Source organism: Mastigoproctus giganteus, chromosome 10, assembly GCF_048544385.1.
Source record: "Mastigoproctus giganteus isolate SK-2022 chromosome 10, ASM4854438v1, whole genome shotgun sequence".
Lineage (NCBI taxonomy): Eukaryota > Metazoa > Arthropoda > Arachnida > Uropygi > Thelyphonidae > Mastigoproctus > Mastigoproctus giganteus.
In genome coordinates this window covers 196,548,882-196,552,034 of record NC_143584.1, presented here as the reverse complement: position 1 = coordinate 196,552,034, position 3,153 = coordinate 196,548,882, and the positions used below count along the sequence as shown (strand labels likewise).

Sequence of the window (3,153 nt, the reverse complement as noted above, 5' to 3'; positions counted from 1 at the left end):
ACTGAAGATATGGAGCCATGTTTACACCTTCACAAAACATGATACTAATCAGCGTGTGTAGCCTTCAAACGCCGTATATATAGAAACGACTGATGCAATAGAAAGTTATCTGACGCAATACCTTTGCGACAAACAAAATGGCTAATCAAACAATATCTTATACGTTTCTCTACAAATGTTACTTTTTTAAGTTGATGCAATGTTTGCTGTCCGCCACTATAAACTGCAATGAACTAAAATCTCACCATATTTGTGGTGAATTTCGCTTTAAAAATGCTGTTCCTTTACACATAAATTTTAATAATTTCTTCATTTGGATAATTTACTTCATTTTTTTTTTTTTTTTCAATCAAATAGACTTCTTCGGAAAGGGAATCAAACTGTTCTCTTTCAAAAAAACAGAAATTCTGTTGTTCGCAATCATATATTTGAATTATAATTCTCCTGTAACAAATTGTTCAATAAATTATCGACAGAATCCTTTCTATTAACACCTAGAAAAATTAACTGTTTGCTTGTTTCAAAACAACTTTCTTCCACTTCCATTTTTAATTCATCAGTGTTCTATCTTGTCTACTCTACTCTAAATGTATAGGGTATTTTATTATTATTATTATTATTAGCCATATGTTGCAAGGAAGCCTGAGGCTTTTGCTGCACCAGCCAAAAAAATAATTAGCATTAGCATTATTGTTTTGGTAATTAGCATTAGCGAAAACACAATCCCTTTTCACTCCTCCGTTCGTTTCAAGAACCTGTCCAGCTCAGCCTTAAATTTATTTAGGCTATCAACTTCAACAACAAAGTAGTAGTAGTAGTAGTGGCATGTGATGCAAGAAAGCAAGTGTATGAGCTTATGCAGCATCATCCAAAAAAAATAAAAAATGACACCATTCCCTCCAAATGCCTGTCCAGTTCCTCCTTAAATTTATTTAACCTATCAACTTCCACAACGACAGATGGAAGTTTGTTCCAGCAATTAACCACCCGCTGGCTAAAGGCAAATTTCCGCACATCTATTCTACATCTGTCTTTTTTTAATTTGAATTTATGCCCCCTTAGGTTCGTAATCTGAAAAAGTGGAAGGATCCCATCAGAATTCAGTGTGCTCAACCCATTCAAAGCCTTATACACCTCAATCAGGTGACACCGCAGGTGCCTAGTCTCCAGCCACTGCAATTTGCCGAATTTAAGCCTCTCTTGGTAAGAGGATCCCTTCACCAATCTTGTTGCCCTTCTCTGTACACGCTCAAGCAAATCTACATCCTTCCTAAAATGAGGCCTCCTCACTTGTATGCAGTACTGAAGGCGTGGCCTAACCATTGCCTTATACAGAGGGACAATCCCCTCCTTTTCCCTGCTAGCAAAATTCCTATATACCATTAACAAAACCCATGACCTGCCCTGGCAGCCTGTTTGCATTGCTCAGAAAATTTCATATCTGACTGCACAATTACTCCCAGGTCTTTTTCATTTTCTACCACCTTAAGTGTAGTACCACACGGTTGGTACGTTTCTCTGGGGTTACTTCTACCCATATGCAGTAATTTGCATTTGTCAAGGTTGAACTTCAGTTGCCACTTCTTAGCCCATCTGTCCAAATTATCCAGATCCTGTTGCAGTAGCACACTGCCATTACTGTCATTAACAACCCTGCCAACCTTTGTATCATCTGCAAACTTCGACACTAAGCCTGATATACCTTCATCAATATTATTGATAAATATAAAAAACAGGACCCAACACCGAACCCTGCGAGACTCCACTAATAATATTAGTCCACGAATACCCATTGATCGCCACCTTCTGTTTTCTCCCACTCAACCATCCTTTTATCCATTGTAGCAACTTAAAATAAAAAAAATAAATAAATTTTCTGTTTATACTCCGGGACGACCAAACGGTCAGAGGAGTTCACAAGATAGATAGAATGCAGGAAGCAGCACCGTATTCAGTGGTCACGGGCTTGAACCCCGGTCACTCACGGGACGTGTGCTTATGCACCCGCGTGCCTGACCACTGGGCTACGGCGGCCTAAAAAAAATCTCCCCCACAGGCACCGGTGGGATTCGAACCCACGATCTCCTGTTTACTAGACAGGCGCTTTAACCAACTAAGCCACGGCGCCATTTCTTTTGGCGTAGGGGTGATGTGAAAAAATTACAGTAAGGGCGCCATGAACCCAGAAAGGTTGGGAACCTCTGCTGTCGGTCATTGGGTTTTGTCAATGACATACAGGAATTTTGCTAGTAGGGAAAAGGAGGTGGTTATCCCTTTGTATAAGGTCACTTCTTGAGTACTGCGTACAGGTCTGGAGATCTCATTTTAAGAAGGATGTAGAGTTGCTTGAGCGAGTATAGAGAAGGGTAACGAGGTTGGTGAGGTGAACGAAGGGGTTCTCTTACCATAAAAGGCTTAAGTTCTGCTAACCCCAGGGGCTCACATCTGGTGAGTATGGGCTTGGCACATCCAGGGTCATGAGCTGGATATCATCATTCTTCTCTTCCTTGGTGATTCCTTTCTACTTCTGACTCTCTCTGTCTCTCTCAGGGTAACTCGGGATTTTTTTTTTTTTTTTGGCTGGTGCAGCATAAGCCTTAGGCTTCCTTGCACCACACAGCTAATAATAATAATAACAACAACAACACTTAATACCATTCTGCTCCCTTTTGTACAATAGTCTTCCATGCGCAAGTGTCAAAAGCTTACCTGGAATCCAAATATATGATATCAAAATTATTTTTTGCATCCAGTTCCTTTGTAACCACATCATAATATCCTATCAAATTTGTCATACAAGACTTTCCCTTAACAAACCCATGCTGTGTCTGAATTATTGCTGCAGTCTTGTCTAGATGATCCTGCAATGCAACTTTAACCAGTGACTCCATTATTTTACCTGGAACAGAAGTTAAACTAACTCGTCTGTAATTACTCGTGTCAACCTTCGATCCTCCTTTGTGAATTGGGGATACTGCACATCTCCAGTCCGTGGGAACCTCCCCTGAGTCCAAGGATGCTCTCATAATTATGGATAAGGGTTTACTTAGTTGCTTTGCTGCCTCCTTTAATATAACTGGATAGATCCCATCCACCCCAGGTGCCTTTCTTGTGTTTATCTTCAACAATTTCTCCTCCACTTTGCTCTCAGTT

At 40.3% G+C, this 3,153-nt stretch overlaps 1 non-coding gene across 1 annotated transcript; it reads right to left on the bottom strand.

Moving 5' to 3' along the window:
• Positions 1 to 2,054: 2,054 nt before the first annotated feature.
• TRNAT-AGU (transfer RNA threonine (anticodon AGU)) lies at positions 2,055 to 2,128 on the bottom strand. The gene has a single exon. It is a non-coding gene; the product is annotated as a tRNA-Thr (tRNA).
• Between the last annotated feature and the right edge of the window lie 1,025 nt (positions 2,129 to 3,153).